The 26,624-nt window shown below is 42.1% G+C and overlaps 1 protein-coding gene across 1 annotated transcript in view; it reads right to left on the minus strand.

Annotated features, from left to right (window-relative positions):
- Positions 1 to 273: 273 nt before the first annotated feature.
- Positions 274 to 26,624, minus strand: part of LOC308621304 (uncharacterized protein) — a gene marked incomplete at its 5' end in the record, with an annotated part of 55,824 nt that continues 29,473 nt past the window's right edge. The window contains 3 exons of the mRNA XM_081241747.1: positions 274 to 1,125; positions 2,376 to 2,470; positions 16,954 to 17,042. The remainder of the gene's footprint in view (positions 1,126 to 2,375; positions 2,471 to 16,953; positions 17,043 to 26,624) is intronic.

Genomic DNA, 26,624 nt, shown 5'->3' on the forward strand with positions numbered 1-26,624 from the left:
ACAGAAAACCCAGCAGCTATAAAGTAAAAGACTGATAAATTTGACTCTATAAATATGAAAATTTATGAAAGGTAAATGACGTCAAAAGACTGAATAGATGTAAGAGCCAAAAGTCTAATTTCTTTAATGTATAAAAAGCATTTGCAATCCATAAGAAAGAGTCCAACAATCCAACAGAAGCAGGAGAAGGAGAGGAACCATCTACTCATAGAATTCAAATTGCTTTATTCATGTGAAAAATAAACCTCACTCAAAATTTAAAGAATGCAAATTAAAACAATGACATGCTGCCTTTTAAAAAATAAATTTATTATTTATTTATTTATTTTTGGTTGCGTTGGGTCTTCATTGCTGCACACAGGCTTTCTCTAGTTGCAGCGAGCCGGGGGGCTACTCTTCGTTGTGGTGCGCGGGCTTCTCATTGCGGTGGTTTCTCTTGTTGCAGAGCACGGGCTCTAGGGGCGTGGGCTTCAGTAGTTGCAGCACGCGGGCTTAGTAGCTGTGGCCTACGAGCTCTAGAGCGCAGGCTCAGTTAATTGTGGCGCACGGGCTTCGTTGCTCTGCAACGGACCAGGGCTCGAACCCATATCCCCTGCATTGGCAGGCGGATTCTCAACCACTGCGTCCCAGCCCCAATGACATGCTACTTTTCCATCTTTCACGTTGGCAAATAGTATTTTTAAAAGCTCAGTAAACTTATTGTTAACAAAGTGGGGGATGGGGAGTAGTCACTGAGGAGAGTACGACTTGGTGCTACCTTTAACTGGCAAGATCTATCAAATTAATAATGCAAATATTCTTCATCAAGACAACTCCACTGCTAGGAATTTATCCTATAGACACAGTTGCACATGTACTCCAAACACGTAAACACAGATGTTCACTGAATTGTTTGCAACAGCAAAAGAACGGAAACAACCTCGATATCCTTTAGTGGAAGGCTGATTGAATAATTATGGTGTGCTGCATACCAGAACCCCAGGCAGCCATTCTAAAAGAATGCCCAGGATCTACCTGTGCTGATGTTAGGCCATCTCCAGGATATATTATAAAGGGAGAAGAGAAGGGGTGCACAGTTCCTGTGTACAGAGGACATTTCAAAGGAGATATCCATATACTTGTGTTCTGGAATAAATCAAAAGAAAGTATTAGCAGTGGCTGCCTCTGAGAAGGGGGCTTGGGGCCATATAAAAGGGCGGAGAGGCTTCTGTACTGCTTGAAGTTTCTACCATATGTATTTATTATTTTTCCATTTTAAAAACTAGCTAATTATTTTGAATAAATATTAAATTAATATTTAAGCAGAGCGGGGGACTCCATGGTGCTTTGAGTCAGGAGGAAGGAGATTCCACATCCAACCCCAGCAATGAGCACTCATGAAAAGTCAAATGCAGACAATTTTTTAAATAAAATTAAAAATTAAAAACGTGCAGATATTGTTTTTAAAAATTAAAGCAATGTAACAAAGAAACTGGAGTAGCACTTCCCACCAGCATACAGCGAGTTGGAACGAGTGTGGCCGCGCCCGAGGACCAACCCGTTGCCCTAACCGCGACTGAAGCCCCCAGGCCTTCTCTTCTCAGAGACCACTCTTTCGTGCCATCCGAGGGGGCGACAGCAAATCGAGGCGCCAAATTCCCGGGACAAGGGGGACAGCCAGGACGGCCGGAACTCGCACCCTTCCAGAAGGTGGCGCAGGGCAGCCCCTCGGGCCGGCGAGGTCCAGCCCTGGAATATACTGTCAAGGGCAACTTTTCGGGATTTGGAAAGCTCTGCGTCGGGCACCGCTCCGTGAGGCCGGCGGCCCGGCATCAGCTGCGCCCCGATTCGGCGCTGCCACCTGCGCGCAGGGGCTGAAGCCGGCCGCTCCCGAGCGCCCCGGCCCGGCCCGGGCGCGCATCCGTAGGGTCACAGTGCGACCCAGCGGGCCGCCGGAGAAACTGCGCCCCACGGCCGCCCCGGCGACCGGTGGGTGGGGCGAGGACCCGGAGAGTCACTGCTTTCTGCCAGTTACAGTCTCAACGAAAGGTGATGCGGACCCAGTGTCCTTCCTCTGTAAACGGAGGGAGTCTGTTTGCCAAGACACTGTTGCTAAATTCCACAGCTCTTTCTTACCGCACTCACCCTGTGGGTAAAATTCGGCTTGCCGGAGAAGTTCTGGTTTGAGAGGCCTGCGGTATTTTATTCAGAATTCTGGACAACTGGTCATTTATGAAGTCCAAGGAAGGAACTATCAATTTCTATCTGAAGGATGACTCTTATTATGGTCTAGTAGAATCTATGGACAGTAGAACTGACTATAAGCAGGCTCGACCAAAATGCCACTCCTTCCTGAAATCGGCCTCTAGGTTAAGTAGACGTGTCCCCTTACTTACTGTCATGGCCTGTGTGAAGGTCTTTCCACTGTGAATCAGATCTTCACATCATCCTCGTTACTGGACCTACAAGTTCCCTGAGGCCGAGACCATGTCTTATTCATTGTGTTAGGAGTGGGGGAAAGACAGAAACGATGCAGACGTCAAGAACAGGAGAAAAAAAACAGAAGAAACAATCTATGTCATAAAAGCCTTGGTCCAGTAGGCCAGCATTTCTCAAAGGTCGCCCTGTGCATATTAGTTTCAGGCCATATTAATGCCATAACTCGTGAATATCAGGTAACTCTGAATATACAGGGATCTCACATTTTGCAAGGGAAAACCCTCTTAAAAAACAAGGTTACGGTTTGGGGGGGCCTTTTGGCCACCTTAAAAATATAAATGTTTCAGCAATAGATAAGAGAGTTAAATGTCTGTGTATAGGATTGAATTCATCCCTTTAGTTACACGTTAAAGTTTAAGTCACGTGTGAAATAGCAGGTTGATTTTGTAATACTGCTTTTTTTTCCTCTCGCTTTTTATGAAGCAATTTTATTTAAACTCTCACCTGAGTGTGTCAGTATCTCAGTCATGCCAAGAGGCCCTTCTTAAAGCATCTAACACAGTCACTTTTATTTACATACATTATTTTTTTAAATCCGTGTATGGTGCTGTCACTGGACATTTTAATCCTAACCATAGTTATATAAATTCAGGTTTTTTTTTTTCAAATTTGTGCTATAGGTTTAGATTTATCTCTTTGACATATTCACTAACTATATTGCTTTTTAATCATTGCTTTTTACATACACACCAAATACTTGCATAGGGAGGTCATACCCTGTATCAGTAAGGGTCTAGCTGCAGAGAACAGAATCTGTTCTGACTAGTTAACACAAGAGGAGATTTGTAACAATATCATAATTTCCAGAATCACTGAAGTGGGGGTGGGTGGGGAGGGTTTGGCAAGAAACAGACTCTAGGCTGAGCTTCCAAGAATAATTCCAAAGCCACACCAGAGGATTGGCCAGAAGACAAAAAGCCACAAGCCAAATCTGGGTTTGCCGCTGCAGCATGCAACATTGTGCCACTTACGCTATAATCAGAAAGCTGCCAGCTGAGCCGAGAGTCTGCTGTTGAATATCCCCTCTGCTACCATCCACAAACCAAAGTGAATGCCTTGTTCCGAAATCAAGTTTCATGCAAGTTAATCTGACTTTTGGAACCTAAAGTACCTCCAAATGCTCACGGCAGAGTCTAAGAAAACGTTCTTTTTAGCTTTCCAGCTTCTTCAATGTAGGAAGACAGATCAGAAGAAAGTTTGAGAAGACGATGAGCAAGCTGGTCCATAGCATCTGCCTCATACTCTCAAGAATAATTACCAATTTTTTGTTACATTTATTTGCTCCCTCCCTTTTTTTTTTTAAACTAATTCCATCAGACAACCTTTACCAACTACTAAAACTAACATTGAATAGGGAGGGTGGGAGGGAGGGAGACGCAAGAGGGAAGAGATATGGGAACATATGTATATGTATAACTGATTCACTTTGTTATAAAGCAGAACCTAACACACCATTGTAAAGCAATTACACTCCAATAAAGATGTAAAAAAAAAAAAAACTAACATTGATTAAAGCTGTCTCAGGATCACGTTTTCCTCATACAGTGCTTTAGTTGTTCAAAAGAAAGTGATTGAGAAACTGGCTTGAAATATGAGATCTTGAAAGCCCTTGAATATCAGGAAACTCCATCTTATGTATCTTATATATTCATCTCCATCTTACATATCCATGAAGGATAATTTGGAAGAAGAAAACCTTACTTCATATTTGGGCATACACAGTAGTTGTTCCATGAAAAGCTTTTTTAAAAAAGAGTTTTATGGGCAAATGGATTACAGGCATACCTCAGAGACCTTGTAATTTCGGTTCCACACCACTGCAATAAAACGAATATTGCAATAAAGTGAGTAACATGAATCTTTTGGTTTCCCACTGCATACAAAAGTTTTATTTGCACTATACTGTAGTCTATTAAGTGTGTGATAGCATTATGTCTTTAAAATGTACACGTATTAATTTAAAGAAAAAAACTTTGGGCTTCCCTGGTGGCGCGGTGGTTGAGAGTCCGCCTGCCCTTGCAGGGGACACAGGTTCGTGCCCCGGGCCGGGAAGATCCCACATGCCGCAGAGCGGCTGGACCTGTGAGCCATGGCCACTGAGCCTGCGCGTCCAGAGGCTGTGCTCCGCAACGGGAGAGGCCACAGCAGTGAGAGGCCCGTGTACCGCAAAAAAAACAAAAAAAACAAACAAACAAAAAACACTTTATTGCTAAAAAGTGCTAACCATCATTTGACAGCCCAGGGTTGCCACAAACCTTGCATTTGTTTAAAAAAAAAAAAAAGGCAATATCTGCAAAGCACAATAAAACGAGGTATGCCTATAGTTTCCAAGGGCTTCTATAACAAATTGCCACCAGTTGGGTGGCTTAAAACAACAGAAATGTATTCCCACACGGTTCTGGAGGCCAAGAGTCTGAAATCAGGCTGTCAGCAGGGCTACCCTTCCACTAGAGGTTCTAGGGGAAAATCCTTCCCGGCCTCCATTTTCTGGTAGCTGTCGGCAATCCTCGGCTTCCTTGGCTCATGGCCACTTCCCTCCAAACTCTGCCTCAGTCTTCACATCATCTTTCCTCCGTGTCTGTCTTCTCTTCTGTCTGTCTCAAATTGCCCTCTATTTTTCTCTTATATGGACATATTGGATTTAGGGTACAGTCATATAATTCAGGGTGATCTTGTCTTGAGACCCTTAACTTAGTTACAATTGCAAAGACTCTCTAAAGAACATAACATTCACAGTTTCCAGGGATTTGATGTGGATGTATCTTTTGGAGGGGGGGGCCCACCATTCACCCCACTACAGAGATAAATTTAGGAAATGCTGGACTAAACAAATGAAGCCATTTTTTTTTTTTTTGCTGCAGGATTTTGCAAAGCCTTTAATTTGTTAATGGGCACTGTGAAACTTTTAGAGAGAGAGACACTATATACAGTGATTCTCAAATGTATTTGACCATGCAATCCTATTCACAGAAGTGATGTTCCACCGAACGCACTCCAGCATAGGCTTATAATTTACCTGCTGGGCAAGTTCTCAGAAAGAGTATCAGTAAGTATCAGAGAAGCGAAACATAAGTGACTCAACAGTTGAAGGCGCTCAAGCATTTGGCAAGAGTAACTATTCTAAACTATGACCACGCATCAATGCTAAAGATCATCACAACCTTACAGCCATAAAAATGAAATAAAATAAAGATTTATCCCCAATTATTAGACTGCTTCCTACTAGATTCTATTTCGGTTCAGGATAAAGTGCAAACTCTCAAGCCTTTGCAACCAAGCCCTCCATCAGTCTTCCCGCCCTATATTAACCCTTGCTCTGGCCAAACTGATCTATGCACTGAAGTTCCTACTGCCACACTTTTGCCATGAAAAATACCTTCCCCAGTGTCTCACCTATTAACAGCCTACATTCACTTCAAGTGATGCCTCCTAGATAAAGCCTCCCTGGTCACCCCAGCAAGAAGGGCTCTCTCCCTCTGTCCTGTATTTGGCACAGGACACTTGTCGAGTGCCTGGGTTTAGAGTTCTTTGCATGAAAGATCATCTGTCACTGGCTAGTAAGCACAGCACTGGTGAACAAGGATCATAATTTAGATCTCTTCCTATCCTCTAAGTGTTCTGGCACAGCGCCTTTCACAGAATAGATGTTCAAAAGAAATTTGTTGATTGACTAAACAAATAATCAAATTAGTCTTCTCAGGAACTATGTATGTAGATGTAAAAGTGCTGTACAGGCTCCTCCAGCCCACCCCATCTCCCAGATGAGAGTGGACTGGAGACCAGAAGCTTGCCCAGGAAAAGGGCAACGTAGAGTTAAGAGAGTTACCCAATCAGCAATGGATGACAGACCCAAATGCTGATGGCATTGAGGACCTAGGTTAGGCAGAGTCCTGGGTACTCTTAGTGATTTAAGGCAGAACAGCATATCCAAAAGAATTGAAAGCAGGTGCTCAAATACATGTACATATGTACACATGTGACACACATGTTCATAGCAGCACTATTCACAATAACCAAAAGGTGGAAACAACTCAAATGTCCATCAACACATGAATGGATAAACAAGTTGTGGTGTATACACACAATGGATTATGGAGCCACAAAAAGGAACAAAGTACTGATATATGCTACAAAGTAGATGAATGTCAAAAACATTATGCTCAATGAAAGAAGCCAGACACAAAAGGTCACATGTTGTATGATTCCATTTATCTGAACTATCCAGAATAGATCCAAAATAGGTCAAGGAGACAAACTTCCAGTTACAAAATAAATAGTTAATACTGTTTTGCATATTGGAAAGTCATTAAGAGAGTAGATCATAAAAGTTCTCATCACAAGAAGGAAGATTTTTAACTATGTATGGGGACAGATGTTACCTAGACTTACTGTGGTGATCATCTTGCAGTATATGTATACAAATATTGAATCGTTATGTTGTACACCTGAAACTAATATAATGTTATATGTCAATTATACCTCAATTTTTTAAAAAAAGAAAATGAAAGGGCCCTTTTTAGCCCCTAAAATCAACAGATATTTATGCTGTTTTAGGTCCCTGCCTTGTACTAGCTGAAGTTATTGTGAATGTCTGTCTCAATTTATATATTAGTCTGTTCGGGTGGTCACAGCAAAATACCACAGGCTGCCTGGGTTAAAAAACCGAGATCTATTTTCTCACAGTTCTAGAGGTTAGAAGTCCAAGATCAAGGTGTCATCGGGTTTGGTTTCTCCTGAGGCCTCTGTCCTTGGCTTGCCGATGGCCACCTTCTCACAGTGTCTTCACATGGCCTTTTCTCTGTGCACATGCATCCCTGGTATGCCTTCTTATTCTTATAAGGATACCAGTCTTATGGGATTAGGGCCCCACTCACATGACTTCATTTCACCTTAATTACCTCTTTAAAGCCCTATATCCAAATACAATTGCACTGGGGGTTAGGGATGCAATATATAAATTTGAGGGGGAAACAACTCCACCCATAACAAGTTATAATAGCACAAGATTCCAATGTTCATCAGTAGGGGACTTGGTGACATAAAAAAAAAAAGTCATATATTGTATGACTCCTTTTATATGAAATACCCAGAATAGGTAAATCCATAGAGACAGAATGCAGATTGGTGGTTGCTGGGGGAGGGAAAACGGGGAGAGACAACTCAATGGGTATAGAATTTCCTTTCAGAGTGATGATAAGGTTTTGGAACTAGATAGATTTGGTGGTTGCACAACATTTTGAATATACTAAGTGCCACTGAATTGTTCACTTTTAAATGGTTAATTTTAAATGGTTACTTTTGCTATGTGGATTTTACCTCAATTTTTTAAAAAACTTGTATAGCATATGAACAAACCTGGTATTAATGTGTACTAAGTGATGCCAAGAAAACATTTTTGTTATAGAATAATATTAAAAATATATGATTCATTTTCATAACTCTATTCTCATTTTGTCTATGGTAAAAGGTCACAAAAGCAAAGAATTGTCTGGGACTAGTCTGTAGTTATGATTTTAATCATTTACTATTAGAAACTTTCACCTAAAAGAATACTACACTAAACAAGAAAAGCAAAGCACAACACAACTGAATGAGCCCTTGTGGTAACTTTACCCCCATATAGTAGAGTAGGGCTCAGCTTCAGGCTTAGGAGTTATGTGCACTAGAATGTCAGCCCCAGGAGAGCACGGCCCTGTCCCCCATAGGTCTGCCTTGTCCCCCATAGATCTCCAGTGCCCCTAACACTACCAGGAACATGTAATTGTTTATCAAGCTTCTTGGAGAAGTCTGGACGCTGCAGTACAGGGGGTGAGTGGTCACTAAGGTCAGGTCAGGCTGACCTTAGTTCAGGACCTGGTTCTGCTGAAAGAGACAAGGGAGGCCTGTATCCTGCAAATGCTGAGGCCTTCACACTAGCACGTCCTCGAGGTGCCACTCCCCCAACTTCCATCAGACAGATGCTAAAGGGGCTGGCAGATGAGAGGTCCCAAAGGAAGACACACAAAGTTGAACCTTCCTTGTATCTGCTCTGGCACATGGGGACTGGCACCCCTGCCTACCCTTTGCCACACTCTTATGTATTGGCTAAGTACCCATTCCTAGCTACAAGCTCTGGTTCCCGCCATAATTCCTATCAAATTCGGCGACCAGACTTTGGACTAGCTCCTCAGGTCACACTCATGTCCAGTTTAAGGCTGACCCCTTGGATTTGGTAACCTAGACACTGGCCTCACCCAGGCACAGATCTGGCCCCCAAACTCTGGTCCTGGTGTTACTCATGGCCCCTACCTCTCAGGTAAGATGCACCTCAAGCCAAAAGGGTACACACTTCACACAGTCCCCACCCTATCCATGCCAAGGAGTAAAAGAGACTAATATTCAGCCTCATTAATAAAGAAGCACAGGGACTTCCCTGGTGGCGCAGTGGTTGAGAGTCCGCCTGCTGATGCAGGGGACACGGGTTCGTGCCCCCGTCTGGGAAGATCCCACATGCCACGGAGCGGCTGGGCCCGTGAGCCATGGCCGCTGAGCCTGCGCGTCCGGAGCCTGTGCTCTGCAACGGGAGAGGCCACAATGGTGAGAGGCCCCCGTATCGCAAAAAAAAAAAGCACAAGTCAAAAATGTGGTATTAGCTTAAAAGTCAGGATGGACTGTGAAGTCACACAGTGTGAATCCAGCCGAATGGGCAAAAGATCTCTTTCTCCTGCTTTCTCCCTATTTAAACCCCTCTACTTATCCCTCTCTCACGGTCCCTCATTCTCTTATCCCCTGTTGTCTAAAGTGCTCTCTCTGTCCTCTCAGTATGTCTCTCATTGTCTTCCACCCCTCTCTTTCTCCTATCCCTTTTATCTAACCAATACATAATATAAAACTGATTACAATACTATAAATATTTCTTATGTATTTTTTTCATTCAATTTAGAGAGCTGTTGTCAGAATTTACAGGAGTGATGGCTAAAATGTCATTCTCCATAAGAATCCTTTGATAAAATACTGATTCCAAGTCTAGGATAGGGAAAATACAAGTGAACCTGGGATATTTTGTTGCACCAGAAAGCAAGGAAGTGCTTTTCTATAAACTGATGTTTCCTTACTCTAGCTAAACACTTCATTGAACATTTAACTCCTGGATTATGGTGTATATTATAGGTAGGATTGGATCCCCCAAAAAAGATGTGTTGAAGTCCTAACCTCTGGTACCTGTGAAAGTAACCTAATTTGGAAACAGGGTCTTTGCAGGTGTCATCAAGTTTTAAGGTGAGGTCATACTAGAGGAGAGTGGGTCTTTAATCCAATATGACTGATGTCCTTATAAGAAAGAAGAGTCACAAAGACAGAGACATGCAGGAAAAAGATGGCCATGTGACAATGGAGGCAGAAGTTTCAGTGATGCATTTAGAAGCCAAGGAACAGCACGGATTGCCAGTAAACACCCAGAAGCTAGAAGAGGCAAGCAAGGGTTCTCCACTGCAGGTTTCAGAGGAACCTGCCAACACCTTGATTTCAGACTTTTGGCCTCCAGAACTGTGAGGCTATAAATTTATGTTATTTTAAGCCACCTAGTTTGTGGTACTTTGTTACAGCATCCACAGGAAACTAATACAGTTTCCCTCAAATTATACAGTACTCGGGGGTTTTTTAACGCTTAGGACTTCTTCAAGAATTCTTATTACTGATACTGGCTATTCACTCCTGACTTATCTAATTTTGAGATCAGGAAATTTAACTATTTATATATAACAGAAAATACATAACGAAAATTTGTCATAAGTTGACTTCATTTTAATGTGAATGTGCCACAGTACCAATGAGCTTGGTTCTTGGGCCATGGCTTAAATGTCATTCTCCATAAGAATCCTTTGATAGGGCTTCCCTGGTGGCGCAGTGGTGGAGAGTCCACCTGCCGATGCAGGGGACACGGGTTCGTGCACCATTCCGGGAAGATCCCACATGCCGTGAAGCGACTGGGCCCATGAGCCATGGCCACTGAGCCTGCGCGTCTGGAGCCTGTGCTCCGCAACGGGAGAGGCCACAACAGTGAGAGGCCCGCGTACCGCAAAAAAAAAAAAAAAGAATCCTTTGATAAAATACTGATTCCAAGTCTAGGATAGGGAAAATACAAGTGAACCCGGGATATTTTGTTGCGCCAGAAAGCACGGAAGTATTCAAAGACTAACCAGGACATGTCAAAAGGTCACAGGAGGTTATAGGATGCAGCTTGAAAGGGTTCCTGCTACCCAAATTTGGAACAACTTGAGCAGCAAATGGAAATGGAGTAATGATAATAATGGATTGTTTGTAAAAAATAGTAATAATCCATGTTTCATGGTGATACTCAAAAGAGAGAAGGAGAAAGAGAGATTTTCCTCATAGAAGAATGTCAACTAATAAATATAGAAGGAATGATAGGATTAGAAAATGACCATTTTGCAACCTGTGATGTAATTATTAATTTAGGCAATGGATGCAAAAAATGTAGGGGAAACAGTATATTCACATCGACTCAAAGTATCACTGCACAGAGGATTTACTAATTATAAAGGGAGAAATGTAGGAATATGGGGGACACATCACTAACTGGTGGATCACTAACTGAATGACCACACTTAGCAGCATATTATATGCTTTCTGGTGTGATGCAAAAAGAGACACACAATCTCACCTATGTAACATTTTTTCCAAAAATATTTCCCTAAAAGTAATCAAGAAAAAACCATCAGACCAATGCCGAATGTGATACATTCTACAAGGGAACTGGCTTGGTCTCTTCAAAAAACCAGTGTCATCAAAAAGGGAGGGGGCAGTTATTCTATATTAAATGAGACTGAAGACATAACAACTAAACATAATTCATGAATCTTGATTGGATCCCAGACTGAAAAAATAATCATAAAAAGACATTTGGGGGAATTCCCTGGTGGTCCAGTGTTTAGGACTCTGTGCTTCCTCTGCAGGGGGCACGGGTTTGATCCCTGGTCAGGGAACTAAGATCCCACAAGCTGTGCAGTGCGGCCAAAAATTTTTTTAAATAATAAATAATAAAAAAAGACATTTGGGGAGAAACTGAATACAAATTATACATCAGAATTATTGCTAATTTTCTCAGGTATGATCATGGTATTATGGTTACATAGGGGAAGGGTCATTATTCTCAAGAGATGCTTGCTAAAGTCAAGGGTCACAATATCTGCAACTTTCAAATGTTAACAATTGGTCAACCTAAGCAAAGGATGTATAGATGTTAATTTTATTATCCTTTCAACTTTCCTGTAGATTTGACAATTTTCAACTAAAATGTAGGGGGTGGAGACTTGAACCTGATCTCAACTGTGTGTTTTTTTAGTTTCTTCATGATCCTGAACAGTAAAGCATTCCCCGTGTCCTTGTAAATTATCTTTTGTTTCAAATGCCTTCTAATCTGACCCTCCTGAAGCACTTGAAGCTGAACTCACACCTGTTCCAAGCAAAGCATGGTTTCCACTGCCCAAAAGGGTACAGGCTTTCCCTCTTCACAGCTGTATCACTAAGAGCATTTTTCTGCTTCAGCACCTCACGTGTTTGTCATTTTCTCATGGATGTGTGCAGCTTTAGGAATCTGTTACTGTCTCTTTGTGACTTCAAGATGAATCATTCTCCCAGTCTCTGGAAGAAAAGATACCATATGACCTCCTCATTGCCCTGTAGCAAGAGGGAGCCACGCCCACAGCCCTCTGATCAGATCACTAGTAGATTCCAACAGTGGCTTCCAAAGTTTATAACAGATGCCAAGGTATGTTAGGAATACTACTGGGCTAAAAATTGGGAATCTCCTTGGGAAAGTCATTTCACCTCTCAGGGCTTCTGTTTCTTCATTAGTTTAAAAGAGTGATTGGAATGAATGTTTTTAAAGTCCTCTTCAAGCTCTCACAGTTTATCATTCAAATCCCTGCTTCCTTGGCCCAGAAGGCAAAGCTAGGGCTAAGTCTCCTTGAGAACAGTCCTCAAATTCTTGGCTGCTGCCATGGTGAAGTAGCACCCTCAGCTCTTCTCCAAACGGAAACATTTTCATTGCAGCACTATTTACAATAGCCAGGACATCGACACAACCTAAATGTCCATCAACAGAGGAATGGATAAAGAAAATGTGGTACATATATACAATGGAATATTATTCAGCCATAAGTAAAGAACAAAATGATGCCATTTGCAGCAACATGGATGGGCCTAAAGACTGTCATACTGAGTGAAAAGTCAGACAAAGACAAATATCATGTGATATCACTTATATGTGGAATCTAAAAGATGGGTACAAATGAAATTAGCTACAAAACGAAATAGAGTTACAGATGTAGAAAACGAACTTATGGTTACCAGGGGGTAAAGGGGGGGAGGGATAAACTGGGAGAATGGGATTGACACATACACACTACCATACATAAAATAGATAATGAATAAGGACCTACTGTATGGCACAGGGAGCTCTGCTCAATACTCTGTAATGGCCTATATGGGAAAAGAATCTAAAAAAGAGTGGATATATGTATATGTATATGTATATGTATAATTGATCCACTTTGCTGTACACCTGAAACTAACACAACATTGTAAATCAACCATACTCCAATAAAAATTTTTAAAACAAACAAACAAAAACTAACCTACCTCAGCACCTGGCCTATACTTACCTTCCTTCTGGAAACAAATGTATCAGTTGGCAACTTGTAAGCCTCAGAGAGAAATTAATTCCATATGTACTTAGCATGCTATATAAAGAGAGCATCAAAGGAGGACACTCTGTGTGGAATATGGTTAGCGGCTTTCTTTATTCTCTAAAGTTGAACATTATCTGTTAGCTATAGGCCCCCTTGGAAAATTCTGACAGAGCCAAAGGATAGAAGATGATAGAAGATATGGGCAGAAATTGCAAAGGAAATCAGTAAACTTTCATCCAGGGTGTGACCAGGGCAGATGAAGAAGATGAAAAGTATAAGAGATCGGTAATAAATGGAGAAGAAAAAATTTTAGAAAATATCATACTGCAAACTGGTTCTTTCTCCACATTCAGTTCACCACCCTATGCTTCAATGGTATTTTTTATCCTGTTCATTTTTATAATAAATAATGATGCGAAACTATTTAAATAGCATCCTTCTCTGGTTAACCATTCAAGCCAAGCAGCAGTCCACAAAACTGTGATAGTCTCCAGAGTGAAGAAGCCACTACCTCCTTATGATTAGCTAATAGAGTTCAGATTGGATACTGTGAAAGCCAGAAGTGGGCCTGCCCTACCTCTCAGGGACACAGGCTAAATCAAGCCCTCCTGTCTTTCACGTGACATAGGCAAGTTTTGGTTTGGTTTGGTTTGGTTTTTTGCCACTCCACACTGCTTGCAGGATCTTAGTTCCCTGACCAGGGATTGAACCGGCACCCTCTCAGTAGTGAAATCACAGAGTCCTAACCACTGCACCGTCAAGGAATTCCCACAAGAATGCATTTAAACAAAGTAAAAGAAAAAGTTATTTTCCTTTTAAAGGAAAGAACCCAGTACTCAGTGAGCTCTGGCCACAACTGAGAGCTGAGGTGGTTTATAGTGACCCGTCTGCATATTTTCTTAGTTAAATTAGATTTGTCATCTGTTGCTTATTCAACAAATTTGCTATAGTCAGTGTATTTGTAGTTAAAAAAAAAAAATGTTTGGGTACTTCAGAGAGCTAATAGGGGCCTGTCAGGGAGCTCTCTCACAGAAGTCAAAGAGAAAGGCCATGTCTCTCGATCCTTATGGTAAGCTGTATTCATGTAAATAATTTGTTTTGTTTATTCTTTTATCAACGTCTCTTCCTTTCAAATGTAAATTCCATAAAGGTATCTGTATTTTTCACCATTGAATCCTCAACCCGTAGCATATAGTGAAATGCAATAAAGAAGATATAAATATAACATTTGTAATAAGGAAAAAGTGTGATATGGTTCTCTATTCACATCTTTATTTTCAGGAGATTTTAAAGTTTTCTTTATATAGATCCCAGAACACATTTCTCACTAAGTTTATTCCTGGGTATTTTGTAAGTTTTATTTGTTTTTAAAAATGCAATCTCTCTTTCTCTTATTATATTTTATAGTCCAACAATGCTGGCATGTGGGAAAACTTTCGATTTGAGTATGTCTATCCTGCTTGCAGCCAGCGCACTAAACTCTCTTATTAAATCCAATAGCTGGGGGTTCATTTTGCTTGATTCTCTTAGTAGGCTAGGTATACAATCATATCATCTGTAAACAATAAAAGTTTGTCTTTTCCTTTCCAACAATCTAAATCTTGTTTCTGTTTCATCTTTAATTGCACTAGTGACAAACTGGGAAAGACATCAAATAATAATGGTAATGGTGGGTGTTCTATCATCCATTCACGGTTCTAATGAGAAGGCCTCTGGTGTTTCCTCATTCTGATTTTCACAGCTGGAGCCCAGCAACCTCCCATGTGCTCACTTCCTTTCACTTTACTCTTATTACAGATAACTTAAAAGAATCCTAATATAACAATCTAAGTCTTAATAACACCAGGGTGGTTAGCTCTCAAAGAAGTCTCCTTTCTGCCCCTAAACCACAACGTGAGAGCATCCCTTTGCCTCTGTTAAACACACACACACACACAGAGCAGATGTAGCATGTCCAAGCTATGCCACCTCAGGGATTCAGGGGCTGTGGAGGGCGGTGGAGCAACGCTGATGAGTCAAGAGCTCCAGCACATCCACAGCACTCGTGGCTAAGGCAGTTCCTGCAGCTCTGAGAACATCAAGAATTGGCACCCTTGGAATAAACACGCGCATTCCCATGGTGAGTCCTGGCAGCGCCATATGAATTAGCGGATATTAACTGTGTGTTTGTCCTAATCAGCACAAAGTTGAACAGCATACTGAAACAATATAAAACGAATTACTTCTGCTCCTTCCCCAAACAATGACTCTGGTGGACTCTGGCTCTTTTCGTTGGTCCAACCACCCATCCACGCTTAAGCAAATTCTTTTTCTGTCTCCTCTACTTAATTCAAAGCAGGCTGAAACTGGAAACCATTTTGGAGCTCATGGAGAGACTCTGCCCTTCTCTGGTCTCAGACCTTCTCCATCTCCTGCACACATCTCCTCCTTTTCAGAACCAAGCTCTGCCACTAGCTGCCTCTAGGTGATGAAGGCCACGGTCACAAATACAGGGCAATACACCGTCAGGTGCAATGGCACCAGGACCTAAGTGTATGGGCCTGATGCACCATCTAGGCAAGGAGGTCTTCTCCAGGGAATCCCATCCTCCCCAGCCCACTGTCCAAGCTTCGCTGCTGTCAGAGTAGCCATAGGGGAAGCTTGGTGTCATCTCCACTGTCCTGGGCACTCAGAACTACTTCCAAGACTTCTCTTGGGTTTTCCCAACTATGGCAGCAGGAGAGCCATTATGGGGAAGAGACCTGGGAGATGCACGATAACAGCAGTTACATCTCCCCTTCAGCCAGCCTTTGGCACTGGCTCTACTGCCACCATCGCTCTTGAGCTATGTTCAAATAACTTAGAACCTTCCTTCCCCCTTCTTAGCCTCTTGCAGGGCTACAGGCTCCCTCGTCTAGCAGGAGAGGCAAGAATATATATGTGTGTCCATACTGATGCTCATGGATTGGGGGTAGGGAAGGCAGCCTTTGTCCCCATCCCCGGCTTCTGTCTCTCACCCCTTGATGAAAGTCTGCAGCAAATGTGCTGGCCCAAGCTATATCGCAGAGCCAACCCTAACCCCAACTTTTCTAATGTTTGTCCCCAATGCTATGTTTCATTCATTCATTCATTCATTCATGTTTACTTCATTCCAGTCCCCAGCCCCGACCAGTGCCCACCCCTAATGCCCAGCCCCGAAATCCAAGCCCTGGTATTACACTAATAATAGGTCATTGTAGCTAACGCTTGTAAGCTAGCACACGCACACACATGCGCACGCACACACACACACATACACTCAGTCTTTATAGCAATCCTCTGAAGTAGGTACTATTATTATCCCCCTTTTATAGATGACAAAACTGAGGCTCCAGGGGATTAGGTGACTTTCCCAAGGTCACATAGCTTGTAAACAGCAAAGCTGAGATTTGAACCCAGGATCTGCAATCCTAACCTCTGAGCTCATGCCAACACTGAAAGTTTCACTCCCTGTCCCCAATCCAACCTCAGTCCCACCCTCAGGCTCTCCAGATATGATGGCAGTCGGCACTCCTTAATAATGCAGCTGAGACCCACAGCCTGCCACCCAAAGTCAGGAGGCAGAGTCTGCCCACCTTGCCCCATCAAGTGCTCTCCTGACACACCCTTTCCCATCCTACAGACAACAACAGAGCCCAAGTCAGTGAGAGGTCAGTGCTTAACCAGGCCATGGCGGTCAGCTCTTGGAAGTCCTAGGGAGCTTCCCAGCTGCTGATTAAAATGAGCTTCAGACACCCAGGATGCGGCCATGGCACCTCAGGCCTACCTTCCAGGGCTGTGGAGGATGTTGCTGCATCAAAAGCATTCCTGTGTCTGGAAACGGCTGTGAAATCTGTGGGCAGCGGAAGAAGGCAGCTGTGGGAAGAACAGAAGGCCTGAGGGTGAGAGAGTTGACAGGAAAGAGGCCTGGGCAGAGGCCTTCACTTCCCCTGCAAGAAACAGCAGTGGAACCCACACACTGCCATTCTAGCGGAACCCTGGGCATTGACTTCTCTGAGCTGTGTGTCAGCAACTCCAGGCTGCTGTTCTGCAACTTTCTGGATCAAATTGTGCTCTCCCACTTTATGTGACTTTCCCAGCAAACACGCCTAATTTTATTCTCAAATTGACTCAACATCTCTTAGCTCCATCTGCCCCTATTCCCCCATCCCCACACTTCTAGCACTTCTTAAGGCATTCATCACTGTGGATTATTATTAATAATCAGATGTACAATTTGTTCAGAATTTACAGGCTAACTCATTTAGTTCTTACATTCATAAGTCACTTAGTGCTTTGAGATAGGCATCATGCCCATTTTGCAGATGGGGAAACTAAATCCTAAACTCAATTGCCTCAGGTCAAGCAACTGACATAACACATTAACAGGGTCAGTATAAGACAAATAATTACACATTCCTTTTATTGAGATCAAGATAATGCCTTTTACTGAGATCAGGATAACTTTGCTGGGGCTTCCCTGGTGGCACAGTGGTTAAGAATCCGCCTGCCAATGCAGGGCACACGGGTTCGAGTCCTGGTCCGGGAAGGTCCCACATGCTGCGGAGCAACTAAGCCCGTGTGCCACAACTACTGAGTCTGAGCTCTAGAGCCCGCGAGCCACAACTACTGAAGCCCATGTGCCACAACTACTGAGCCCGCGTGCCTAAAGCCCATGCTCCGCAAGAAGAGAAGCCACCGCAATGAGAGGCCCGCTCACCACAATGAAGAGTAGTCCCTGCTCACCGCAACTAGAGAAAAGCCCACGCACAACAACGAAGACCCAACACAGCCAAAAATAAATAAAATAAATAAATTTTTTAAAAAAAGATAACTTTTGGGCTTCCCTGGTGGTGCAGTGGTTGAGAATCTGCCTGCCAATGCAGGGGACACGGGTTCGAGCCCTGGTCTGGGAAGATCCCACATGCCACGGAGCAGCTAGCCCCGTGAGCCGCAACTACTGAGCCTGTGCGTCTGGAGCCTGTGCTCCGCAACAAGAGAGGCCGCGATAGTGAGAGGCCCGCGCACCGCGATGAGGAGTGGCCCCCACTTGCCGCAACTAGAGAAAGCCCTCGCACAGAAACGAAGACCCAACACAGCCATAAATAAATAAATAAAATTAAAAAAAAAAAAAGATAACTTTGCTTTAGCAAATGCTAAGCAGGCAAAACAAAAATGACTCACTGGTTTCTCTGGCCTTTGAGTCACCAGTTTAAGATCCTTGAGTTACCTAACTCAAATCAGCCTGCCTATGCGGAACCATGCTCTTAACACCTAGGCTATCCCACTGCTCTATTATTCCCTTTGTTACTAGTCATTCCACCAGTCCTAAAAAGAGTTGTGTGAGAAAAGAAGCAAAGAACCAGTGTTGAAGAATCCCCAGTGCAGCTTAGAGGGGAATCCCTGCCAACCTATACTGCAATACAAATAACTAAGATACAAGACAGAACCTTGTAATCCTAAATTTGTGCACAGTTCAGGGAAAGAACTCTATCTCATTCTTTAATTCCCAATATAGAACATTTCCAAAGAGAAGCAAAACTTGCTTTAAAAATAAGGGGAAAAAAAGCAAAAGATGCCATCATCAGAGTCATTTTGTGTCTATTTCATTATCTTGTTAAGACAATGCTTTCCAGCCACAACCAATGGACAGGTCGAGGGGGTACGGGGAATACAACAGCTAAGAACAAGTATGAAACATGATCTAGGGAAGTGGGCTCTAACCTGAGACCATGGAATCTTTAATGGCCTTCAGGGGCTCCCGGTACATCTTGGAAGCTCCTTCAAAAATTTGTGTGTATGTGCGTTTTTCTGGAAAGAGTGTTCATGGCTATCGTCAAGTGGCCCACTATTGGGGGGAAAAAACCAAACCACTAAGAACCACTAACTTACAGTAAAAATAAATCTCTTCTATAACCCAGCAGTATTTTCTAAAACCCAACTGCCCCTCCCTCCTGAAAATAGTGACCTCTCCCCCAGTGGCACCTTAGAGGAGCTGGGGGGGTACCAGGAACTCACTGACACCAGGCTTGGCAGCCCATCTTACAAGCCCTTCCTGTCATTCCTATGCCCCTGCCTAGTCTCCTCCACAATGGAAGGCCAAGTATGATCCCACAGCACCCTAATTAAGCCAAACTGGGAACATTCAAAAGAGCTAAAAGGGATATAGCATGGAGAATAAACACCCAGTCCCCAGGAGAACACAGCTCAAGTAGCCTGCAGAATCGCTCAGGGAAGCCTGGAAGGCTGCAATCAGTCAGGGAAGCAGATGAGGTTTCTGAAGGTTAGGGAGGAAGAGCATATTACATGGGCTGGGCTTGCAGGTGTAACAAGCAAAGATCAGAGGCAGAAACAGATTAAAGCAACAGACATGCTAGGAAGGAACAGATGGTCTGGTCCAGGGCCAGGGAGGAAATGAAAGGCAAGATGAAGGCCATATCATTAAGCATCACTGAGAGATGAGGCTTGAACTTTTGTATGGAAGATGTCAGAGACTGGGCAGATTTCAATGGGGAAAGAGAGTACGTGACTATGCTCTACAGAGGAAGCGACTGAGAAATGTGGTTTAAATGAATAGAAAACAGAAGAAAGATATGACTGTAGAGAAGAGAAATTGGCCAGCACATGGAGTGTCAGGTATTAGTTTTGAAGGGACATGGTAGATGAATGGACAAGTCAGCAAGGAGCATATAAGACAAGATGCAGGTATGGATAAATGGGGTGACTTAGGTCAGAGGAAATGAAGGGATCCTCCCCTCCATTTCCCCACCACAGACCTCCACGGGCTACAGGCCTCCCACCATATGCCTATAGCCTGCCTGCACAGAGGTCTGCCCTTGGCTCTAGTAACAATTAACATAGAATTATTGTTAAGTACCTGTGATGGTTTCAACGTCCATCTCTGCCCATACCTCAGTGGAGCAACCTTTATCCCAACTGAGTAGCAAGGATTAAAGAAAAATAAAAATTACAGCACAAGAAAGTCAGAAAATGACCAATAGTCTCCTACTCAGTTCTAGAACAAGTCCCATACCCTGAACCTGAATGATCTGCATTCTTTTCCTTGACTTGTTGTTATTGCAGGAAATGGTGAAATTCTCAACATCCTAATAACCATCAGTAAATGACTGGTTCAATAGATTAGGGTTTATCTGTACTCTGGAATTCTATGCAGCTACTTTAAAGAATGAACTGCATCCAGATGTACTAACATAGAAAAAGGTCCGAGATTCCTTGCTGGGTGAAAAAAAACAAGCTGGAGATCATATATATAATGTGATCCCACTCAGTAAAAAAAAAAAAAAAATTATACAAATAAATATATATTATATAATTGTGCTTGATATTCATCCATTCATTCAGGAAATGTTTATTGAGCATCTTCTGTGTATCAGGCACTACACAAAAATCTCTACCCATACAGAACTTACATTCCAGTGGGGAAGATGCATAATAAACAAGAGAAATAAACAAAAGGCATATGTACCATGTACAAAGTGCTAAGGATACAAAGAAATCAGAGAAGGGGGACAGAAGTGTGGGGTGGTTGTGATTTTTGACACCACTATCTAGTCTAGACCTCTAGGAGGTGTATTTGAGTACAGAATGGAGGGAAGTGAGGGAGGAAGTCAGGCTGCTGTCCTTAGGAAGAGCCAGGGAAATAGGAGAAGCAAAGGCTCTGAGGCAGGAGCCTGCCTGGAGGGTTACAGCCAGTGGAGGAGAAGGGACTGAGCAAGCAGGGGTAACAGGGCCTTGTAGACATTGTGAGAACACTGCTTTTACCCTAAGTGAGATGGATACATCTGCAAAGAAAAGCATCTTAGAAAATATGTTAATCAGAAGTTAATTGAGAAATGGGATTAGGAATAGGTGTGGAAAAATCTTTTTACTTTTCACATTATATACTTTTATACAGGTTTTAAATTTTTATTGAGTTTCTATACCTTTTATTATTAATTTTTAAACTAGTTCAAACTCAAGATTTCTATTTTTTTTTTTTTTTTTTGCGGAACGCGGGCCTCTCACTGTTGCGGCCTCTCCCGCTGCGGAGCACAGGCTCCGGACGCGCAGGCTCAGTGGCCATGGCTCACGGGCCCAGCTGCTCCGCCACATGTGGGATCTTCCCGGACCGGGGCACGAACCCGTGTCCCCTGCATCGGCAGGCGGACTCTCAACCACTGCACCACCAGGGAAGCCCAAGATTTCTATTTTTTAATGGTAAAAATCAGCATTCCAATAAATACATAAATTCAATTAATTTGCTGCTTTTGTAGTGGTCTGTGTTTTCTTAGATTCTGCATTTGTCTATTTGTCATCCATTCATCACAGAGCCAATTATGTTAACTATATTTTCTTATTTCCTGTATTCTTGATACTCTGGGGCCCTTACAGACCCAGAGAGACTGCCCCTCCCAGAGTTTGCTAATTCCTAAAGGTAATAACAACTTGCCAAAGAACACACCTTTCATATGCAAACCAATCAATCTCCCAGTCTATACTCCCAACTATCTTTTTATCTAACTCTCACACAACCGAGCCAATGTTTCCCCCACCCTAAATCAAACCCAGAGCCAGGTACCGGGCAACTACAGACAGCCCCTATGTCCCAAGGCCCAATGCAGTTATTCAAGCCAGCCAATTCTAAACTGTTCATTCTACCCTACCTTGCCTTTCCCCAGTAAAGGCTCTGGTCCAATGTTTCCTGTCCCCCGCCCCTTCTGCCTCCTGACCATCCTTTCCCCTGGGGCCCTGTGCGATGTGGTGTAAAATCTTCATTCAACAGCACTGACGAATGGATAAACAAAAAGGTCCTATTGTATAGCACAGGGAACTATATTCAGTATCCTGTGATAAACCATAATGGAAAAGAAATGAAAACGAATGTGTATGTGTGTATATATATACATACACACATATATATGTATATTATATGTATAACTGAGTCACTTTGCTGTACAGCAGTAATTAACACAACATTGTAATTCAACTATACGTCAATAAAAATTAAAAAAAAAAACAGCACTGACATCTCCAAGCCATCACTCAATCAAACCTCTATATATTAAATCCTGGGAATAATTTTAGAATAGGTAGCTATGTGTCTTTAAAAATTCCAAGGATTTCCAGGTAGAGAGGAAGAGGGATCATTTTGTTTTGTTTTTCATTTTAACTGTTGAATTAACTTTCCCCGGCTCATTCAGACTTCAGCCTATGTCCTTGAGAAGCAGGAAAAGAGCACCAAAAACCATGAAGTGACAAAACTACAAATGTGACTTAGCTGAGCAAACTGTGCCCTAGTTAAAGACAAAAACACAAAATCACATCTTCCTCCTGCCACTCTCAACAATTGCTATAGGTAAGGAGGCCTTAGAAGGAGAAAGTTAAAGGGTGCAGGTGGTATTGAATGTGAGGAAGTCTGTAGGGGAAGCCAGGATGGGGGGGTTTCCGCTAGACCTGAAAGGGGTGGATCACAGAAGAGTACCTGCTTCAGCCCTCAAACTATTCTGGAACAGGGATTGAGATGCCTAATTAAAGGTGTCAGAGTGGAGTTTTTATATAAAAGAAAGATTTGAAGCGGAAGTCATTAGAAACCTAAGAGAATACAAAAGTTGAACCAAATTAAGTCAGAGAAGGCATGTGAATGTGTGTTTAGAAGTGTTTGTTGACTGTGGTCAGCCTTTGAAAGAGAGCCATAAAATGCAAATTAGGTTTGCATTAGGGCAGGGGCCTGCAAACTTCTGGAAATGGCCAGATAATAAATATTTGCAAGCTCTACTGTATTTGTCATATCATCCCAACTCTGCCATTATAGCACAAAGCAGCCATAGACTACATAAATGAATGAGCATGACTGTGTCCGATGAAACTTTACTGATGGGCACTGAAATTTGGATTTTACATAATTTTCACATGTCGCAAGATAGTATTCATCTTTTTATTTTTTTTCAACCATGTGAAAGTGTAAAAACCATTCTTAGTTTCCAGGCTGTAGTTTACTGACACTTTTCCTTAGGGAATGAAGTTTAGAAGGCTGTAAAGATCTTAGGAGAAAAAAAATGCTGGGCTTTATTTCTTTTTCTGAGGATACCTCTTGGTGTGGGAAATCTTGCAAAACTCCTTAACAAGGAACTCCTACACCTTGTTACTCTTCCATTCTGAGTCTGTCTCAGCGTATTCAGTTCTCGCTCTCCCTCTTGACTCAACAAATAGGGTCCTAATCCCCTTTTCTCATGTTGCTGTGGGTTCCTCTGTGTATTAGGCCAATGTTACATCCCTGAGCTAAAGGAAACTTCAGGATGGACTTACTTACTTATGAGCCATAGTAGCATTTATTGGATTTGGGACCCAGAAAACACCTTAAAATAACCTGTTCCAACTCCTATATTTTATAGCTAAAGCAACAGAGGCTCAGTGAGGGTAAATGGCTTGCCCAAGGTCACCCAGCTCTCTGGAAACAGGCCTGGGACTAGAACCCACCTTTCCAGCTTCTTCCACATTTGTACGTTTCTGCTCCACTACTTCATTTGCACTCTCAGGAAAAAATTATGGAGCTTGCTATGGAATTGAGGGGTGGGTAGTGTGTGGAGAGATTGTAAACACTTTGTTAAAAGAACATAGAACATAATTAAAATGCCATTACCACATCTATAGAACAAACTTGGGGCAAGGAGAAAGAAATCGTAGAGATCTGGGAGACAGGGGGAGCTGAGAAGTATTTGCAAGGGATGCTCAAATACACACCTTCCCCAAGCATCGTCTACATACTACTAATGATAATAATGTCTTCCACACATCAATATTCTACAGCAATTCTCAGAGTGTGGTCCAGGAACCCACGGGGGTCCCTAGACACTTTCAGAGGCTCCATGAGGTCAAAATTGTTTTCATAATAAAACTAACACTTTATTTGCCCTTTTCACTGTCAATCTCTCAAAAATATACAGCAAAATTTCCAGAGGCAACTCCGTGTGTAATATTGTAACAGACTGAATGCCAAAGTAGATATAAGAATCCAACTGGCTTCTATCAAGCAAGACATTAAAGAGGTTTATAAAGATGTAAAACAATATCACTCTTCTTTCTAATTTTTTTTGTTTTAGAAAACACTGTCATTTTTCTCACAAATGTATTATTTGTTAACATCTAACAGATTTATTATTTGTAAAAATGAATTAACAAATAAATATTTTAATTGTTCAGTTTTAATTTCTAATACAACAGATATCAATAAACAAACAAGAGACTTTTATTATGGCTCCTCAGTAGTAAAGGAGTCCTGACCACAAAGTTTGAGAACTCACTGATTTACAATTTTTCAACTGTTTTGCCCATGCATGAAAAAAGCAAATTAATTTGAAAGGGTTACTGAATTTTTAGTAGCCTTTTATCAATATGCATTTTCTTAAAAGATACTAAAATTACAACTACTGTTATACGGTTAAAGTGGCTTTTATCACCACAGAAATAAAATTTGCATCTCCACAGGAATAAAATTATAAATATCTAAGATAGAAAAACTCTGCTGGACAAACGACGCAGTTTAATCAACAAGTCAGTGGCAAGAAAAGAAAGAGGGCAAAGAAAACAGGAAATAAGAGACTTAGAAGACCTAGAAACCAAATGCAATGTGTCTACCTCATAAGACCCTGATTCTAACAAACCAACCATAACAAAGCACTCATGAGACAACTGGGGAAATTTGGATCCTGAGAAGATATTTGATGATATTAAAGAATTGTTACTTTTATTTAAGTGTAATAATGGTATTGTGGTTGTGTTTTTTTAAACAATCCTTACCTTTTAGGGATACAGGCTAAAGTATTTATGGATAAAATCATTTAATATGTTGGACTTCCTTCCAAATAATCCAGTGGGAAGAGGAGTAAGACAGATGTAAGCAAGATTGGCCATAAAATGATAATTATCAAAGCTTGGAGGTGGATACATGAGACACCATTCTTTATACATTTGTGTATGTTTAGAAAAGTCCACAATAAAAAAAACATTTAATAGGTTGTCATGTTAAAAAAAAAAGTGATAAACCACTTCCCTAACTCATTCTTGATTTAGCCATTTGCAACTCAAAAAGCCATATAATTTTTCAGCAGGGAACTGAAACAAGGCGCCCCCTTGTAACCAGAACATCAGATGGTAAGAGAATACACTTAGAGCAAAAAGCATATCCCAGGAGGGATTACAACTCTGCAGAAAGCAGCTATTAAAAAAAGCTGCCCCCTAGGGGCTTCCCTGGTGGCGCAGTGGTTGAGAGTCCGCCTGCCGATGCAGGGGACACGGGTTCGTGCCCCAGTCTGGGAAGATCCCACATGCCGCGGAGCGGCTGGGCCCGTGAGCCATGGCCGCTGAGCCTGCGCGTCCGGAGCCTGTGCTCCGCAACGGGAGAGGCCACAGCAGTGAGAGGCCCGCGTACCGCAAAAAAAAAAAAAAAAAAAAAGCTGCCCCCAAAGGGGACTCTTGCTTTGGGTGGAACACAGGACCTGTGAAAAGAACCCTTAGATCTATCTTGTCCTACCTACTCCAAGATGCCCACCTGGGTAGCTACTAGTGTCTTACCAATCTACAAGTATACTAGTCTCCCTTGGAGGGCCACCATGTTATTAGGGGTATCCAGAAGTGCCCGGAACAGGAATGATCATGAAAGTGGACCACTTTACTTGAACGTGAGCTCACCTATACTGATCTCATAGACTGTTTTTTTGTTTTTGTTTTTTTTCATAGACCGTTTTTAATGACAAAATTTAACAGATGCATATTGAAGAATGACTTATTTTACCATTTATTTTTCTATACTGACCACATTTTAAAAAAAACTATATTGCACAAATGCCCACCACAACAACTTTGAAAAGTAGTTTGGAATTATTTACTAAAGTATAAGATACATATATCCTATGATCCCTCTATTCCATTCCTTGGTACATATCCAACAAAAATGCATATATATTTGTACCAGGAGACAAGCACAAGAAATTCTTAATGACAATGAAGTCAACCCCATGTCCATCAATAATAGAATGGATAAATTATTATATACATAATCATAATGGAATATGATACAGCAGTAAACATGAGCAAACAACAGCTACACCTACAACAGGGATGAATCTTATAAAGTTGAGCAAAAAAGACATATACCAAAGAAAACTTTCTGTAGTGTTAAAGAAAAAATAATAATTTCATCTCTTGGTAAAGACTGAGTACTGAGTAGAAAAAAAGTACTGCCCAACTGAAGAACTTAATCCAGCACAGAGTAGAGGCTCTGGAAGATGAAACTGGGGGGACAAGAAATAGGGCAGGTCATTTAAAGCCAAAAAGACCACGACTTTTCTTGGACTGATATTAGGAAAACAAAGCCTCATAGTGAGGTTGATTAGCTATGGGAATTGTGTTACCCAGCCAGGTTCACACAGATGTGGGCAGGCTAGGTAGCCAAGTTGGTGT

Source organism: Mesoplodon bidens, assembly GCF_964165515.1.
Source record: "Mesoplodon bidens genome assembly, chromosome: 8".
Classification (NCBI taxonomy): domain Eukaryota; kingdom Metazoa; phylum Chordata; class Mammalia; order Artiodactyla; family Ziphiidae; genus Mesoplodon; species Mesoplodon bidens.